The sequence below is a fragment of the Canis aureus genome, chromosome 29 (assembly GCF_053574225.1).
Source record: "Canis aureus isolate CA01 chromosome 29, VMU_Caureus_v.1.0, whole genome shotgun sequence".
In the NCBI taxonomy this organism is placed as follows: Eukaryota; Metazoa; Chordata; class Mammalia; order Carnivora; family Canidae; genus Canis; species Canis aureus.
In genome coordinates this window covers 23,657,022-23,676,932 of record NC_135639.1, presented here as the reverse complement: position 1 = coordinate 23,676,932, position 19,911 = coordinate 23,657,022, and the positions used below count along the sequence as shown (strand labels likewise).

At 37.3% G+C, this 19,911-nt stretch overlaps 1 long non-coding RNA gene across 1 annotated transcript in view; it reads left to right on the top strand.

The window, feature by feature from the left end:
- Positions 1–3,612, top strand: part of LOC144300804 (uncharacterized) — a 66,121-nt gene extending 62,509 nt beyond the window's left edge. Inside the window, exon 3 of the long non-coding RNA XR_013367586.1 lies at positions 3,380–3,612. This is a non-coding gene — a long non-coding RNA (uncharacterized LOC144300804). The remainder of the gene's footprint in view (positions 1–3,379) is intronic.
- Positions 3,613–19,911: the final 16,299 nt, after the last annotated feature.

The following is a 19,911-nucleotide window of genomic DNA, read 5'->3' as shown; positions in this document are numbered from 1 at the left end:
TATCATATATTAGGGGCCAGAGTGGTGAATTCAATGAAGACTGGACAGGAATTACTTCCCTCCATCCTTTGTGTCTTTGAAAGTGACACTCTATGTATCATTTCACTTAAGATGCATCATTGTTTTTTATCTACTCTATTTAGGGAGAAGGACTTTCGAAAGTATCTAATCTAACCCGATATAATCGATATAATCGCTCTTTTCTTAGTGAGGAAGCAACATTAGGATTCTGACAACTCCACGCATGTCCATTATGAACACACATTAAGAGACCAAGAAAATAAAATGTTCACCAAGTTTGTCTGCGGATGCAGTGGATCCATTCTGAACCAGATCTAGGCCAGAACTTCATTTATTACCTGCACCCCACATGTTGCATGCTCAACAGGGGATCATGAGTCAATGTAGACCATGTGTCTAATACTCATAATCCCAATTGCCTGCTTTTTACTGATCTTTCCCCAGCATTCAGTGGTTGCTTCCTGTACCTGCTCTGATATGTATTCACCTGAAGACTTGGAAGTCAGGCCTCTGCATATCCTCAGAGTGCTCTTTCTCTCTCCTCTCTGGTACCCTTCCTTATAAATTTAACTATAGAGTCTTCTTGAAAACCCAGTATCAAAAAAAAAAAAAAGAAAGAAAGAAAGAAAGAAAGAAAGAAAGAAAGAAAGAAAGAAAGAAAGAAAGAAAGAAAGCCCAGTATCCATACTGAACTGGAAGACACCAACAGTCACCTGGGTTCCCCTTCCCTGCACCTCAGCCTAGAAACCCTCTCAAGGTATAAGCTGAGGGACATTTGACTATTCTCCAATGCTTAAAAAAAATCTCTATTTTATGTATGTTTTTTGCATTTTTCTATTTGGTGAAGACAATTGGGTAAATTTAGTCCTACTTTATCTTGGCCAGAAACCAGGATTACATTTATTGTTTTATTTTAAATACCTTAAATATTTCTTTAAGTGGTTATTTTATAGCTGTCAATTACTTTATAGCTCTTGTTTATAAAGAACTCATAGAACTTTTTTTCCCATTAGGCTCCTTGATTTGTTATTACTAGCATATAGGAAGACTATTAATTTCCATGTGTTACCTTTATATTTGGATAACGTTTTCAAATGATTCTTTTAGATTTTCTAGGGTGATAGTTAATATCACTTGTAGAATACAAATATTGTTACTTAATTTCCAAAAAACTTATCTCACATTTCCTTTTGTTCTTATTTTACTGACAACACCATTATTTTTGAATGATAGTAGTTTGGAGCATTTAAAATATTGTATTTAATTTAAATTCCAATGATTCTAATATTTTACCATTAAACAAGAGACTTGCTCTGGATTTAAGGAAGAAACTCTAATTAAGTTAATGGAGTTTTTCTATTCATAGTTTACTAAAAATGTGTGAATTTCATCAAAATGCTTTAAAAATTATTTGGATTGTCTTAAGTTCCTTTTTTTAAATCATTAATATTGTAAATTGTATTAATAGATTTCCTAATAATAAGCTATATTTACCTTCTTGGTAAAAATCCTTATTGATCATAATATGCCATTCATCTTTTAAAGTGTAGTTGGATTCAATTTTTTATTAGTTACCTAGAATATTTGCATATTTATAGATTATTTTGGTTTCTAATCATATTTCTAACTGAGATACATGGACCCAAGTATTCTATAGATTTATTTTCATGGTAAAATACTTCCATATTGTGTCATATTTTGATGATATTCTATATTTAAGCATAATCTTGAAAATGAGGGTCACCACCCTACAACTGAGAACTTATATGAGTCCAAGGTCCTGCTTTGCCTTTGTGCTTAAGATGGATTTCTCACCAAGGATAGATTTAAAAAAAATAAATGATAAGATTTGGGAGTATGGCTCAGTGGTGGAGCATTTAACCACAGAAAATCACAAGGTACACAGACAACAATGGGTAAAAAAAAATGAGAGAATTGGGTCATCCTTAAAGAACATATTAAGATGGGCAGATGAAGCCCAGAAGAGTTTAATTGCGGCAGTTAATAATTTATTAAAGTTACTTGTGTGTGCGTGGTAGAGATCAGAAATCTTTGGCACTTGATACACATTTTTGGACCTCACCCTAGATGAAATGAATTAGAATCTATGGAGTTGGGATATGGATATCAATATATATTTTTTAGTCTTTACAAATAATTCTGATATGCACCAAGAAATGAGAAGAACAGATGTATATTTTCCCCTAATATATATTAATTTGTAAAAATAAATGAAATTATAAATAAGTGATGAAGGTTTTGTCTAATCCTATTCCAGCAATAAAAAGTAAAATAGCTATTTAATGCCTACTTTAATATTTTCACAATGCTAATTTATTTTCAAGTGAACTAGGCATATCTACAGATCTGTTATATGGCACCTGATTAAAATTAAAATTCATGTTTAAAGAGTACAAGATTGCTCATTAGCAGTTTTTGGAAAATTAGGAGTTCTGATGATTTGTAACTAGTAAATCAAACCCTGAAATTAGCAATTCTTTAAAAAGTATATTTATGTGAACAGGCATACTCATTATCAGTTTTATTCAACTTAAAAATAGAAAAAAATAGACCTTTCCTCTTTTAAATACTATCCCCCTTAATATAATGGTTGACATTGAGTGGCTAAGAAGTTTTACTCTATACTCTATCTTTTTTAAAGTACGCATTTAATTTCTGTGTATTTGTTTTGGAGGTTTAGGTAAAACAGGTGTAATTAATATAGGCTTTCAATTTAATTTTTGTACATATATAGTTGTACATAAATACATAAATCAAAATGGGGTTCTATAAGACTTATTTTTCTTGAAAGGAATTCATGTTACTAAAATCTGAGAAACTTTCTACCATGTATTGCATGTGTATGTGTGAATGCACATGTTCCCTCTGTTCAATTTTATTTTCAGGCATATTTTGTTTTTGACTGAGATACTTTTGTATTTTGCTTAGTTCTTATAATTTAAATAATATAACAACTATGTTATCTTTGATGGTGTGTTGCAGGTCTCTGGTAACACAAAGTGGGTCTAGTTTCTTCTGGGGGAGAGCACTAAGTCTATAGCTATCTCTATTTATCTTTACACTTTCCCACTTAAATTTCTAACTTCTACTGTGAATAGATCCTCTAGATTTACTAGCTTAGCCTTATAAAATATCATTCAGTATATACTAATAATTGTTCAAGTAGCTTATGTATCAGTAGTCAGATTGTCTGTATATTCCTGTTTTTGTGTTGTGTTCCCTTTCCCTTCTCAACAATTGTTTTGGAGGGTTGATCAAATTTACTGGCTTTATTTTGAAATATTTAATCCATGTCACTAGTTTTTGTTTTTGTTTTAATTTTATTTATTTATTTTAGAGAGCGTGTGCACAAGAGGAAGAGGGAGAGAGGATCTTAAGCCAACTCTGCACTGAGTGGGGATCCCCATGTGGGGCTGCCTCCAGGACCCATGTCATGACTTGAGCCAAAATTGAGAGTCTAATGCTTAACCAACTATACCACCCAGGTATCCCTGATATCACTAATTTCTACTTCAATTTTTAAAATCTTTTTGCCTTTTAACAAACATTTTATGTATATTTTCTCTTTTTTGGTGCCTCTAATAAACTAAGATTAAATAGTATTTATTTTCTCTTAGTCTAAATATCTGTATTTTTTGAAGAGAGCAAGGATGGAGGGGACAAACAGATGGAGGCCTAACATTATTACTGATCAGGAAAAGGTGGTTGAGGGATGTGGAAGGAAAGTCCATAGGAACACAAAGCAATATAAAAATGAAAATGTTAGAAAAAATAATGCACTTGTTTATTAATTTACTGGTTTGAGAGAGTCTGCCTAAATATCCACTAAACCATTCATGCGGGGTTATATCCAAATGCTTTTAGATCAAAGTCTCTGATAATAAGAAATTTATACAGTAGGAACTGTTGCTATTTATTTGCCAAAAGACATCACAATTAAAAGAGTAAAATGGGGATCCCTGGCAGCGGTTTAGTGCCTGCCTTTGGCCCAGGGCACGATCCTGGAGACCCGGGATCGAATCCCACGTGGGGCTCCCAGTGCATGGAGCCTGCTTCTCCCTCTGCCTATGTCTCTGCCTCTCTCTCTCTCTCTGTGTGACTATCATAAATAAATAAAAATTTAAAAAAAAAAAGAGTAAAATGGTAGTTTTGGAAGACAGAAATAGAAAGTCAGTTTGAAAAAAAAAATCACTGTGATTTTCATAATTATAAAAACATTTTGGTTACATATATATTTATACATATTTAAAGGAAATTCCAGGGTGCAATATAATTTGAATACCAAAATATCCATCTGTGTTTTCTTCAACAAATTAATTATTGTAAAGTGATTTACAAATCCTATGCGCCACATGAATACTAAATGATTAAACTCAAACATGGAAGCAGGAATATCGGTATTTAAGGTAATTATTATTATTTTATTTAAGGTAATTATAACTTAGAATATTAGAATATATGGTCAGAAAAGAAAAAAAATAAAGTAATAAATGACAATTAGTGGAAATTTTCTAAGTATTCCTTTGATCTGAACACAATAAAAAGTTTGGATGTTGTAGTTTTAAAAGAAATCTCTTTTGTCTGTTGGTTTCAAATATCCTGGGAACATAGGTAACATTTTTGTGCCTCAAAAGGTCCCATAAAACGAACTTAAAAATACATATATATGATTATTACAGACTAGGCCAAAACGGAGCCAGCTGATAATTATCTTCACAATTACTTGCACCTGCAAGTAATTCTACTGTAACTGCTAAACTAGCCTTGTTAATTGGACTCTTAATCACAGAGGAAACAGAGTTCAGACTACCAGAAGGGTCATCTATGTTTCTAATTGTTTTCCTACAGAGAGTACCCTGCAACACTTTGTAGAAGTCTCTAACTTTAGTTTGAACAAGTTGATCAGATTGTGTCCCTCTGTTAGGTAAGCCAACTTCTAAAACTCTACCTTGCATAAAATAGGCACTTGATATCTAGTTACTAATGGACCAGGCTATTGATGCAGGTAGTAGGAGAAGTCCATCAGTTGGGCAGCCCCTGAAAGGGCAGTAGAGAACACAATGACAAAAGTTTTACTCTGTACGTGTACACTACAGTTGAAGTTGGCTTAGAAAACTGCTTGAGATTTGACTTCAGAATTGTTTTCCATAAGAGAAAGCCAAAGATTCTGATATCTTGTTTCAAGTTGTCCACTAAACCTTGTGTGCTTAAACTTAATATTGTTAAAAATCATAGCAGCTTGGAGTCTCATAGACCTTTTATATGGATGCTCTTCTTACAGATGAGGAATCGTAACCCAGAATTGATTAACTGTCCACGGTCACCTAGGTGCCAAACCTAGCTATGTTGTTTTGCTGTAATGAAAATGCACTTTTGGGGGTGCCTCAGTGACTCAGTTAGTTAATAACCAGCTCTTGATATCAGTTAAGGTCATAATCTCTGCATCCTGAGATCAAGCCCCATGTCAGGCTCTGAGCTGGGCATAATGCCTGCTTAAGGTTCTCTCTTTTCCTTTTCCTCTCCCTTCCCCACACTTAACACAATCTCTCTCTCTCTCTCTCTCTCTCTCCCCCTCAAACAAACAAACAAACAAACAAAATCTTAAAAAAATCCACACACTTCATGTAGAGGCAGAAGTGTAATGGCTTTATCCCAGCCTCAGTGTTAATGCTTTTACCACAGTAGGAGCATTAGACACTCAAAACATAAAATTATCCATTTAACCCTTTCTCTCCTTTTGTCCTTGATGAGGAAACTAAAGGCCAGCGAAGGGGAGTGGCTTCCCCAAGCATAAACAATAACTAATCATCATTGAAAAGCGAAATTATAGGGACATCTGGGTGGCTCAGGAGTTCAGCATCTCCCTTTGGCTCAGGTCATGATCCTGGAGTTCTGGGATCCAGTCCCATCTCAGACTCCCTGCTTGGAGCCTGCTTCTCCCTCTGCCTATGTCTCTGCCTCTCTCATGAATAAATAAATAAATAAGATCTCTAAAAAATAAGAAAACTGAAATTATGACCCATTTACACTCTTACCTTTGTTAGGGGCACGTTAATATACTTTCACTAATTCCCCATTGGTCATCGATATGTGATGGTTTTTATTTTTCTGGTAGGTAAAGATTTAATTATTCAGATCACTCTATCCTAAGAGACATGCAATAAAAGACAGATTGCTGACCTATATGTTGCAGAAATAACTGAACACATAAAAATTGTTTATCACAAAGGCTCTGAAGCTCAAAGTTGCTGGTGATATAACACTAAACAGCTGAATTTCCCATTTTTTACCAAAAGCATTAAACACAGACACACGCCTTCCTTTCTAGATATCAATATGTTTTTTTCTGAAACCTTTCAAATAATAACAAAATTAACTCTTTGGGTAAGCCTGTCTGTTTTTGCCAGCTCTCCAGGAATCATTCTGACTCAGAGTCCTCAATATCCATATTTTCTTTCTCTACAGTATCTTCCTTTGTGACCTTAAATGTGTTGATCATGTTGATGACACAGCATTTCTGAACAGTGCACCATTATTCTCTTCCAGATTTGTTCTATGCTGCCAATGCCCTATCAGCAAACCCAGGTGGTAGTGCATTACCAGAAAGTGACAGTGGAAGGTTTTCAGACAATAACTAGTTGTTAGAAAGATAACAACCATGTATTCCTTCCTCAAATGATCCCTAAATGGTTTTTTGATCAAAGTGTCAAGGAGTCTAGTCAGGCCATCAGGATTTACGACCAAGTTTGTACATGCCCAAGCAATGACAACCACCACTTTGTGACCTTCCGTTACTTACAGAAATGTAAGATCTCACACTGATTTCTGATGTGTTCGTATTTGAACTATGAACAGATGACCATTTCTGAATTGATGAAACACACTTCATTACCTCAGACATCAAGCCATCCACCTTCTATTCCTTAGTGAGGAGAAAAACAGACGTAACAAAAACAAAACACTCTCCTTTTCATTTTTCCCACCCATAAACCTGGTTGTCACTGTGTCTGGCACATTTCCCTGGCCTTATTTTCTGAATTCAGGGATAAGCTCTCTGTGTTATACTCAGGTGGCCCCATATTAGCCTTTTCATTTGAATCCAATTTTATGAACTACATCAAAGCTTTTACTCCAAATTTTCAGTCATCTCAGGGTCACTGCAGTTTCTAAGGAAGCCCCCTATAATGTTAACAGTGTAGTTTAAAATACTCTCATCTGCGGTTCACCAGAGTTGAGGTTGTAAGCAATTCTAGTGAAATTGGCATGATTTTTTAACTTGTATGCTCACCAGGCAATATCCTCCCCTATGCTCCCCCACAAAAAAGAAAATTGCAGAAAGCTTCTTCTAATATGAATTTTACTTTCTGCTATAATCCAAATGCACTGTCACTTTGCCCTTAAAATGGTCATTCTAGAACTCTTACTTCTTTGGGTTAGCTGTGGACTGGCCCACAGCAGATTCCCTGAGCTGGGGATGGAACAGGCTGAGGGATGAGACACAGAAGATATTGGCTGGCTGTAAGCACACTGTGTGCAAACCGCATGTATGCCGCACATGAGGCATAAGCATGCAAAAGATGCATGGCCTGTTCTAATCATACGTATCCCAAAAAGTATTTCTCCTCACTGACCTTCTGGATCTCCCATTTAAGAACTTTTCTGGCTTTCTGCAAATTCTGTTTTACTCGTTTCATTTACAAAACATGGGGGAAGAGAATAGATAACACCATCTTGTGTAAATAGTAGGTACTTCATAAGCATTTCTTCATTGAATATCGAATGACATACTGATGAACTATTACATCACTCCTTAATCAATGGAAACATGATTATTGAATCTCTCTGGTCAGTTAATTTTTTTTCCAGGAAATATGCTCCAGGCACAACACTCAACTTAGAATGAAAAATAAATGATCATGGGACGAGGAGCCTGGAACATGAAAAGACACACGCTTTGTGAGGATAAACTCCATTTAACCTCATGGATGTTTTCATTCTTCGTCCCACTGAACTGCTTACATCTTTGGCAAACTGGCCACATTTCCCTAGTGTAGGGCTCCCACACCATTTTGAAAGTCTCTACAACTGTTATTCCCAACTTGATTCCTCCATGAGACTTGATCTTTCTAAAAGTACTGCATACCTCTCTGACTACTGTTCATCCATAGCACCCCTACTTACACTCTAGAGATACCCATGTGTCTAAGTTCCCTATTTTGACTTTTACATTCTTGTACAGTATATGTATGTAGGTTCTTTTTTTTTAAAGTAATCTTTTTTTTAAATTTATTTTTTATTGGTGTTCAATTTACTAACATACTTTTTTAAAGTAATCTACACCCAATGTGGAGCTTGAACTCACAAACCCTGAGATCAAGAGCCACATGCTCTTCTGACTGAGCCAATCAAGCACTGCTCCTACTTTGACTCTTTAATCCTTTTCTTTCTTCACCATCTCCAATCCACTAGCAATAAGCAGCCTGCTGTAGAAGAGAAAAGGATTAGCAGACACCTACCTGCTCCCCAGTAACTTAAAATATAGTTGGATAAGTATAAAATACATCATGAAATGAAATAGAATAAGCAAATTTATGCCAGGTGACAATTACTGAATTATCACCACTGAGCTCTATATAATATCAAGAGATGTTCTATTTAAAAAGTTACACAATCAAATGCATTTAGGAAATATTACATTATTATATTTCACTTCTTCAGATTCCAAGTGTACATTAGTGTGCTAAAAGACCCCAAAAACTCTGTCCTATAATCACTAGTTTCACTTGGTGAGTGCCAGCATTGCCACAGGCTATCTGACTCTGGGGTCTTTTTCGATGTATTATACCTGATAATATTCTAGAAAGTGATGAGTCATCCAAGAGAATTTTTCGGAAGCACTGCATGGAATAAATCTCTTGTACTTTTTCCAGAGTTGTAAAACCTAGGGTGCTTCTTTCCCCAAATATGCAGGCTACCTCCCTTCAGTCCAATGCCTTCCCTGTTCTTGTTACAAGCTACCTTTCCAGGTTTATCTACGACTCTCCTCCTGTGCATCTGTGCTGCCATGCGTTGTTTGTCCTGGCATATCTGCATCTTGTGCGTCTTGTTCTGTGATCCAAGAGGCTGATTTTAACTGAGTTTCCAGCTGGGTTTGGCCAATGAGACAGAGCAGAAAAGTATCGGAGGGTAATAAGCCTGGATCCTGGCCTCATTTCCTGGGCACTCACCCCCTTTCACCCCCCTATGACCCATGTTGGCAATGGGTTCATTCTTCTGCAAAAATCCAACAATCCTATCAGTGGCCTTCTCCTACAGCTGTCAATTTCTTCAGATTTTGTAATGGCCTCTTCCCCTTGCCTCTTCATGTCTTAGCTGCTTCTTGCTCTTGATAGTCATGGCATGTTGCACAAGCCTTTGCTGAGTTTCACTGGCCCTCCTTAGTGCCTTGCAAAAGTTCTCATTAGACTTTCTGTAATCATCCATATGTGGATGGTTAGGACCATGGTTGTATCCTCTGGAACTATGAACTCATCTTTCCAGCAACAACACAAACTTCCTCTCCTTTCCTCATCCTGGTCTCCAAGGTTGCAATGCTGTTTTATCCATGTTCTAGCTATCGACATCTTCCTAATCATTCAAGGCCCACTCTAATTGCTGCTTTATTCTTTCACTTTTTCCTGCTTTTGAAAATCAGAACTCATTGTCCCAAGTTCCTCTTTATATTAGGCGGATTGTCCCCCATGCTTGTCCCACTGGCATGTGCCCTACATGGCATTTAGCACAATATCTTTTACTCAGCAAATTCTCTGTGTGGATTTGTTGAATTAAATTGAAAGGGCCACATTGCATATAGCTAATAGAAGAAAATAAAAGAGTAGATCTAACTCATATTTAACAACTTTCTCCACTCACAACTGTGTGTGTTTACCTTTTTAGTAAAGTGTTTGATGACCACAAAAGTAAAAATCCAAACTCTGAAAAGGGAACCCTCATACACTGTTGGTGGGAATGTGAACTGGTGCAGCCACTCTGGAAAACTGTGTGGAGGTTCCTCAAACAGTTAAAAATATACCTGCCCTACGACCCAGCAATTGCACTGTTGGGGATTTACCCCAAAGATACAAATGCAATGAAACGCCGGGACACCTGCACCCCGATGTTTATAGCAGCAATGGCCACTATAGCCAAACTGTGGAAGGAGCCTCGGTGTCCAACGAAAGATGAATGGATAAAGAAGATGTGGTTTATGTATACAATGGAATATTACTCAGCTATTAGAAATGACAAATACCCACCATTTGCTTCAACGTGGATGGAACTGGAGGGTATTATGCTGAGTGAAGTAAGTCAGTCGGAGAAGGACAAACATTATATGTTCTCATTCATTTGGGGAATATAAATAATAGTGAAAGGGAAAATAAGGGAAGGGAGAAGAAATGTGTGGGAAATATCAGAAAGGGAGACAGAACGTAAAGACTGCTAACTCTGGGAAACGAACTAGGGGTGGTAGAAGGGGAGGAGGGCGGGGGGTGGGAGTGAATGGGTGACGGGCACTGGGTGTTATTCTGTATGTTAGTAAATTGAACACCAATAAAAAAAAAAAAATTAAAAAAAAAAAAATCCAAACTCTGTCATGCAGGCATTTTAGGAAAAAGCAAATGCATCACTCCCCTCAACATTATTATACAAAGATTATTGTATGTTGGACAGAGATGGGGGTCAAAAACCATCAGTGCCCCACATTATAGATAGAGCATGCCTTAGAGAACTAGTTCTCTATTCTTCCATAAGAGTTCTATTCAGTCTAGGTGATGATGTCAGGTGTATTCTGCTCCTTTCTTCTCCATCTAGGGTGTGGATCATGATATAGGACCAGCCAACCAGATCACTCAATCACATGGTCAGAGTGATGCTTCAGGAATGGTCAACTCAAATGGGACTATGACAATCCTCACTAAGACATTGCCAGACATACTGAGAAAAACATTTTCTTGTTCTAGGATTTGTGAGCTGTAAGACTGATATTCATTATTTTAGCCAAGATAGGTAATGTTACAGTAACAAGATCCCCCAAATCACTAGAATAGCACATCAAAAATTTTATTCTATATTCATCTCACACAAGGTCTACTGTTGTTTCAAGCAATTCCCCATGTGGTGACTTTTGTATACAATCTGATTAAACATCTCATGAAAGTGCTGTGCCATCTAGGTACATGGTCTCTTCTGTCAGTGTTGCAGGTAAGACAATGCTGGGGAGGTATGAGCACGAGCTTCTCACTTTGTCAGCCTGGTAGTGACACATCACCTCTTCTTGCTGCATGCTGTCAAGAACTAGTGACACAAACTACCTAACTGTAAGAAAAATGTAGATGAGTATTACCACATCCGACTTTCTGTAGGCATCAAATATCCATGTGAAAACAGCATAACAGGGAAGCTAAGCATCAGCTGGTAAAATCAAGAGTCAAAGATCACATTTTCTGATAAAATCAGTTAAAGCCAGGACCCAGCTAGGCTGAAGCCTAAACATATTCTGGCTCCCGTAGGCACCCAGAAAGGCAGAAGCTTGTGTATTTGTGTGCATGAGGGAGTCCTATGCCAACTAATTATAAGAAATAGATATACACTCTCTGGCAGATGAGGCAGAAAAATGCAGAAAGAAAAAAATGACTGAGAAACTCGTTTTTAAAAATTGTTTTTATGGAATTCATGCTGCTTTTGTCTACACATGGTTTTCTGCTGCTATGTGGGTGCATAAGCAAGGTAGGCAGAAAGAAAAGTTGACCTTGATAATTAATTAGAAACTAGGAAAGCAAGGACAGACTTACCCTTTATATAAACTTATGAATCTTCCAAAGAAACAACTTGTGGTGGCTTGTTGAGATTTATGGTAAGCCATCAAAAGGAATTATTTTGACAAGCTGCTCTCTAGCTTTGAAACCACTTTATAGAGTGGTTGACTCTATATAAGGTAAATTGTAAAAGCAGCCCCTAGTTTGTAAACTCTAATAATAACAACAGTTGGCCTTTACTGGGTACCTGCTATGTCCTAGGCACTACGCTAAGTGCTTTACTTAAATTTTATCAGTTAATATTCACGATAACTCAATGAATTTGATATTATTATTGTATTATACAAATCAGAGTATGGAGACATAATGAGGTTATGTAATTTGCAGAAGACTGATGAGAAATTATGCCTTTGTTGTTACAAATTAAGAATTTGTAGGTAATACTAAATTGTACTGAAATATATTTTAAAAGTCTAAATGTTTATCATATATTAAAATGCCATCTAGGATGACCTGGGTGTCTCAGTCAGTTAAGCATCTGACTTCATCTCAGGTCGTCATCTCAGGGTCCTGGGATCAAGCCCCACACAGGCTTAGTGCTCAGAAAGGAATCTACTTCTCCTTCTCCCTCTCCCTCTGCCCCTCCCCCACTCATGCTCAGTCTCTCTCTCTCTCTTTCTCTCTCAAATAAAGTTAAGTAAAAAAATACATCTGATAAAATAACTTGAAAAAATCATGTTTGGATTTTTAAGTGAGGAGTTCTGATATTTGAGATAAAAAATCAATCAGTGGAGACTGCTAATTTATTTCCTTATCATGAGCAAAATACTCAAATAGAAAGTGAGTAGTATGTCTGCTGAAGTGTGCAAACCTAAATAATAGATGATAAAGCCTCAGGAGTATTAATCTCACTTGGCATGAGGTTAAGCACAGGTCTTTTGTGTTACAGAGCCTGAACTAGAATTCTGGCCCACTCACCCAATTAAAGGCAGGGCCTTTGGCAAATAAGTTAACATTTTTAAACCTTAGTCTTCTTACCCGTAAAATAGAAATGATAATGCTAATAGTATCTACCCTTTGGGCTTAGGATAGTGATTAAATAAGGTGATTCCCTGAAAAGGTATCTGAGCCTGCCACCCATTTTGCAGGAGCTTACAACATGGACAAACTCATCATCAGAATGGTCCCTATTTGTCATAATCTTTTTCAAATTAAACACACCAAAGCAACTAACTTTTGTCAGTGATCATCTTTGTGATGATGTGTTTTAATTTCTGGAGGATGGCTATATTCTAATTCAAATTGTTTTCAGCTTTCTGTTAGGTGGATTTTTTTTTCTCCCCAATTTTGTAATTAGGGAATGAAAAAACAGCGATTCAAAGTTAAGACACTTACGCTAATAGGATATAATTGCAATTTAACAGGTAGGAGTTAGTGTTTTTTGAGATATAAACACAGGATAATTGGAACATTTGGTTTAGAATTTGGACAGTGCTGCTGTGTTGAATAAAGCATCAAAGAATGCAAGTACTGTGAGGGGGAGGAAGGCTCATACTACTTTCTGTAAACAAAAATGCATTCAATGCTGTTTACAGCGGTAAATGCATTTCAATGCTTGAAATTTCAACTTTTTTCAACTGCAAATCTACTTATTTGTTTGGAGTAAAGCAGCCAATAGGCAATTAAACACAAACAGGAAAAGAAAATCAAAACATGGCAGTGATAAAGTAACCCAAGAAACAGTGAATCTCCTGGTGTAAAACTCACTTAGATACCAGTAAATTACTTTGGAGATATTCTGTGCTGGCAGGGTGTTACAGCATCCTTCCCCTCTTCCTATTTGTGAGGTTGGTTACATTCCTTCTGTCCTTTTTTTTCTTTCCTCTTTTCTTCCTTTACTGAGGAGGAACCAGTCACAATGTGGGAGACATGGAGATGAATATGAATGCTACAGCTCCTCTTTGCCTGTTGGCCATGAATAATTACATACAGGGACACGGGAAGTATATTGGCAATTACAACATAGATGAATGCTCTCATGAGGCAAGTCAATGAGCATTATAGGAGAGTTACCAGATCAAAACTTCAGTGTATGGGAAAGGCTTCCTAGAGGAAGCCACTTTTCCACTCAAGTTCAGAGGATCATACATAGATATGTTGTGTGTGAAGGTGAGGAAAAGGAGATTTTAAAAGAAGAGCAAATAGCATGTATGGAAAAGTCAACGCTAGCATTCTGAGACCTAGATGCAATCCATTATGGCTAGAGCATGGAGTTTGGAAGAGATAAATAAAATTAGAGAGGTAAGGGAAGTATTGACAGGTCCTATGTGGTACTCTGACATGATCACACATATTCTAGAAAGATCATCTTAGCTACAGTGCAGACAATGAATTTGAAGGATGTGGAACAAGTTTGGCATGTGGGGATTAAAAAGCTACTGCAGTAATTCAAGTAAGTGATATGGTGGCTTGAACTGTGGAAGTAGGGAAAATAAACATATATGGATTCAAGAAATGATAAGACCGAAAACTCAACAGAACTTAATGATTTCTTGTGGGGAGATTCATTTTTTATAAACAAGAGTAAGGATTCAGGGATGCTGCCCAGATTGCTGGCTTGAGAAAATGGGTGGACCTGTGAAACCCTGGAGAAGACATACATTCGTGAAGAAAAAAATAGAACTTTGAGGAAATCTCCCTAGGAAGGGAAAGAGGAGTTCACAAGAGAAACTGAGAAGGAACAGCCAAAGGGACAAGAGGTAAAGCAGAAGAACTTACTGTCACAGCCTATAAGGAAGAGGGTATTTAAGAAAAGAGGATTACAGGATGAGCACTGGGTGTTATTCTGTATGTTGGCAAATTGAACACCAATAAAAAATAAATTTATTATTTTAAAAAAATAAAAAAAAATAAAAATGGTATAACTGAAAAAAAAGAGGATTACATGGGGGCATACACTTTGGGAGCAGGAGTTATAAGACATTTGTTTGTTGAAGAATGAACAGGAGGGAGGAGAGAGAGTGAGTACAAACCTCTCTTTTCTCTGTAATTCTAAGTGACGTGTAATAAACTAGAGGTACCTACTACAGGCTTATAGTCAGAGCAGGGTAGCTGTCCTCCCCAACAAAACTCAAGAGAGAGAGACACTGAAAGAAACTAAAACCTCTGGAGAAGAAAGATCAATGGAGGTTATTTAAACCTAAAATCAAAATTCTTAATATTAATGGGGCATCTGGGTAGCTCAGTGGTTGAGCATCTACCTTTGGCTCAGGCCATGCTCCCGGGGGCTGGGGATTGAATCCCACATTGGGCTCCCCATGGGGCGCCTGCTACTTCTCTGCCTATCTCTCTGCCTCTCTCTCTGTGTTTCTCATGAATAAATAAATAAAGCCTTTTTAAAAATTCTTAATATTAGTAATGAATACCCATGTATCCAGTGAGTAAAGAAGGGAGGAGGAAAAACGAGTCCCAGGACTGAGAAGCACAGTTGTGAATTTCCTTGAAAATATTCTTTGTAGCCAAATGGCTGGCCACTCTGCTGGCACACTGGCATCTCCTTCCCAGTGGTGAAATAATGCCACCTGGCTTGCTGCTTTAGGAGTTCAGCATCTGGATTGGCTGAAACCACTTGAATGGTTAAGGAGAGCCAAGGATAGATTGCTCCAGAGAAGCTTGTTCTTATTTCAAAAAGCATACAATTGACTGATAATAACAATAAATAATAATACTCATATTCCTATGATATTTTTAAATGATAATATTAATTAAGTGCATTACTAGAGCCAAATTCTATGCTAAGGATTTTATTTGCATTAGTACTTAATGCTTACAACTGTCCAATAAAGTGATTACTATTATTAGCTTAATTTCACAGATGGAAAGATAAGAAACAATTTTGTTGATATTGGCGAACTTGTCTAAGCCCACACATCTGATATGTGGTTAAATGAGGAATTAAATCCAGCCCATGCTACCTCTTCACTTTGACATGGCAATGGGAAGAACTTGATTATTATAATAAAAACACCATGCAACAGCTCAAATTTATCTAAATAGTATGCTAAGTGCTTTTATAGCCATCGTTTCATTTAATCCTCACAGAAACTGCATGAGGTAGGCACTTTTGTATACCCATTTTATAAAACTGGATTCGGTGAGGTCAGAGCACTTGTCTAATGTTATAGAGCTAACACTGCAGAGCTAGGATTTTTTCCAAGTTATTTGACCTTAGATTCTGTGCACTAGACCATCTCCCTGTTGCTTATTAGCCTGTGATACATGAGCCAAGGATGCGTAAGTTTTGAATTGGACAGAGACAGAGTGTAGCACTAATACAAAGCTGATTTGGGCCTCCTTTTTTTTTTTTTTTTAATTTTTTTTTTTTTATTTGTTTTTTATGATAGGCACACAGTGAGAGAGAGAGAGGCAGAGACACAGGCAGAGGGAGAAGCAGGCTCCATGCACCGGGAGCCTGATGTGGGATTCGATCCCGGGTCTCCAGGATCGCGCCCTGGGCCTCCTTTTTACTCTCTCTGGAAGGTGACACACATTGGGTTCATGAGTTACCTGCTAAGGAGAAGTAAAATGTAGCTACAACTAATCTGAGGATCTACAATGGGCCATGCATAATGCTATACTTTTTAAGGAATAGAGAGAAGAGTCAGATAATTTCTGAGGAAAGTGGGAAAATTATACTTCCAGAAGCAAATTATCCAGAAGTATAATTCAAAATTATACTTCCAAAGCAAAACAACTTTTCCAGCTGAAGAATCTCATGGAATCACTTTAGCATCCAGCCAAGAGGCTGCTCTATAGTGTTTGGTTCAGGGCTTTATCCTACAAAGTGCCTATATATCTATATTGGCAATTTGGGCCAAAAAAAAAAAGGCGTAAGACCTCCTTTCAAGGTGATTTTTCTTCACTGAAGATTTTTTTCTTTAAGATTTTATTTACTCATGAGAGACAAGCAGAAAGAGGCAGAGACATAGGCAGAGGGAGAAGCAGGCTCTCTGTAGGGAGCCTGTGTGGGATGTGATCCCAGGACCCCTCGGGATCATGACCTGAGCCAAAGGCAAATGCTCAACCACTGAACCACCCAGGCATCCCTTCGTTGAGTGCTGAAAAGGGGCACCACTCCCTTGGTCCTGGACCAGGAAGTTTTTGACCATAAAAAGCCCATCTGCATAGTCCTCAGGGCTAGGGAAAGAGAAAGAGAGATAAAATTCCTCCAAAACCCCTACCACTTGCTGGGAGCTACTAGAGCCAGGGATATGAAATGCTTTTTATCTAAAAGCTGAAGCCAGAAGGGAGAAAGCTGAAAAAAAAAAATAAAAATCATTACCAAACAATTTACACTAAATAATAAATGTGGAGGTGATTCTGTTAGGAATGCATATTAGAAATTTCATTGGCTTTGTTCTCTGGGAGTTCTGTGGACATAGCCTATAGATATTTCAAGGTTTTTCTTTCTGCAAAATAATAACAGTGGCTTCCTATACCTATTTCTGCTATATTTCCCACCTCTACACCATTCACAAGAGGCAAAATAATAGGCATCCAATGTGAACTTAGGCTGATAAGTTTTCCTTGAACTTCACATAAACAAACACACACAGACATACACACACATACACACCAGGTAAAAGTGGAAAAAAATATAAACAAAAATAATTTTAAGGACCTATTTAGCATATGTTCTTCTCACTTATTTTTTATAATTCGAATAAAATTTGCTAAGCACTTTATTTTCCTTAGGCACACACTGGGTGCTATGGTAATAAAAGGATGAATAAGAGGAAGTTATAAATAAACTTCAGAAATCTATAATTTATCAAGGCCAACTGTGGGGTACACACTTTACTAAAGTACAAAGCAGACTCTGTTAGTTGTTATAATAATAAGGACACAAACAGAATTCTTAAGAGGATATAGAGGAGGAAGAAATATATCTTTCTGGATTAGCTGGTTGTTAAGAATTTTAACCTTTAACCTAACCACTCACTAATTCTGTAACTTTGAACAACTCCCTAACTGCTCTAAACCTTGGTTTTCTCATTTATAAATCAAAGATAATAAGAAAAACAGTTTTATTAAAGATGGTGAGAAAAAGCGGCAGCCAATTATTTTTAGGTGTTACCCTTATAAAGGAGAATCAGAGAAGGCTTTTCAGGGGTGGTGATATTTTAGTTGACCTTTGAAAGAGAGTAGTGTTTTTGATAGGGAGACAGTTGTGAGGACACCTTCCAAGATGCTACAACGTGAACAGAGCACCAGTTGTATTCAGCAGCAGGTAAAGCTGAAGGAGGGTATATTTTCTCATTTCCTCCTGCCCTTCCAGGCATTTCTCACTATTAGGATCACTCCTTTGGATATGTGCAAAGGAATTACTTCTACTGACCAGAATCAAACCTGACATCCAGTGTCTAAAAACTGTGGAAGTCTTTTGCTTTTCAATTACTAGCCATTCACTCAATCATTTTATCAATTTAACCAACTCAATTTCCCATTCTTAGGAAACAGAATGGGAGGCCAAATGGAAGCTTCAGGACAGATAAGTTTGGTTGGAATTCAACAGGTGAAAAAGGACAGAAATAAGGGACAGTGCTCAGAGGCCACTACAAACCTGGTAGACCAGGGTGCCTGCGTGGCTCAGTTAGTTAAACATCTGCCTTTAACTCAGGTCATGATCTTGAAGTCCTGGGATCAAGCCCCAGATCAGGCTCCCTGCTCAGAGAGGAGTCTGTTTCTCCCTCTCTCTCTGCTGTTCTCTGTTTATTCTCTCCTCTCTCTCTCTCTCTCTCTCTCTCTCTCAAATAAGTAAATAAAATATTTTTGTGAAAAAACAAATTTGGTACACATGGTAAATGGGCCAATGGCCAATGGCCTACTGGCAAATTCTCTAAAGGCAATCTGTGGTCATGTACATCAGCCTTGTCTAGGTGGGGATAGAGAACAAAGAAGAAGGAGTCAGTGCTGAAGCCCACATCATTGGCTGCTTCATACCCAGGGCTCATCTGTTGCAGCCACAATCATAAATAACTCTCATTGACGTCCAGTCGAATTTCTTTCAATCTGATGTTGAAAATCATTCCCAAAGTGACTAATACACACCTCTCTATCTCATTTTCTACTATTTCATCATAAGAATTTATCGATCCAGTCATGCTTATCTCATGGTGCATCTTGGCTCACCTTACTCCTCAACCTGGTAGGCAGGCTCCCTCTCCTCATCTGTTGACAAGCTAAATCATACTTTCTTCCAATGTCTAGATTTGCTCAGACTCTTTCCCTTGTCACTCTATATCTCCTACATCTGAACTCAATGTCCATGTCACTTACCAGGTTTGAGAATACACTGTGTCATGGAGGAAATTATTATTATTATTTTTACCTTGGCAGTTCTGTTCTATTTCTCAAGCTAGATAGAATCTGAGTCCCTTGAGGAGAGAAAGGGACAGAAGTCTGTTTTCCCCTTATAACACCTAGCCTAAATCCTTAGATATGTATCTTGAAGACTTGCCAATTAATTATAGATAGGTGCAAAAACAACACAATCAACAAAATCCCCAGTTCTCTTGAAGTCCTATACCCTCATTTTCTCTAACATTTAAAAGATTTTCATACCAAGTTATATGTGTCTCCTTTTGTTTATAAACCCCTTCCCTTCTTCTTCAGTACAATGCCATGGCATGACCAAAAATAGAGAATGAGGGAAAATTAATGAGAAAGTGCCAATATAAACGTATGCCTAGGTCCTGCCTGTCTTCTACATGTAGAAAGTTGTCCATGTATGAATGCCCCTATTCATTGTTGTACACAAGCTTTCTCAACGAGCATAGATCAAGTATGCTCCAATACACATTTTCTCCATTTGTGAAGGGAGAAAATGAAGCCCAGAGATGCTAATGAATTATCCAATCACACAGAACTGAGCCTGGAACCCAGAACTCTTTCATGGTTCAACCCACTATGCCTTTAGTAAGAAATAACAAAGTTGGGGATGACAGCAATGCTAAAATTGGCAGAGTGATTCACCTGTTCTGTAAAAACATAGCTCTCCTTTCAGCAAGGTTAT